Genomic DNA, 518 nt, shown 5'->3' on the forward strand with positions numbered 1-518 from the left:
TGTGTGTGTGTGTGTGTGTGTGTGTGTGTGTGTGTGAGAGAGAGAGAGACAGATAGTCACAGAAGTGCATACATTAAGTCTCAGGAAAAAGCAGCAAACAATAATTACAGTTTTATTCCAAACAATGTTTGTTCAAAAAGCTTTCTACAGCAGGTAAGATATTAAGTGTTTATAACCTTTCTACATGACCTCACTGCTCTGTGGATATTTCCAGTATTTTCTGCTGATAATCAGTTTTTTTTACTTTACATCCTTTGYCTTTTACTGAATTCTTATTGTACAGAACTTTGATTCAACCTGTTGATTTTTAAATGTGCTTTACAGATAAACCGACTTGGTTTTTTTATGTGTCCTTATGCATCTGAAAACACAAAATAAAGATAGGAGATCAGGAGATTGGTTGATTTTATTGTTTTGATTTGAATAAGACCATGGGCCACAAGGACATTTGTCATGCCCAGTTTTCTGGAACAATGTCAACATGTGAAGTGTTTTTTTTAAACACAACAATCCATGCA

The sequence above is a fragment of the Austrofundulus limnaeus genome, unplaced genomic scaffold, assembly GCF_001266775.1.
Source record: "Austrofundulus limnaeus strain Quisiro unplaced genomic scaffold, Austrofundulus_limnaeus-1.0 Scaffold925, whole genome shotgun sequence".
NCBI lineage: Eukaryota > Metazoa > Chordata > Actinopteri > Cyprinodontiformes > Rivulidae > Austrofundulus > Austrofundulus limnaeus.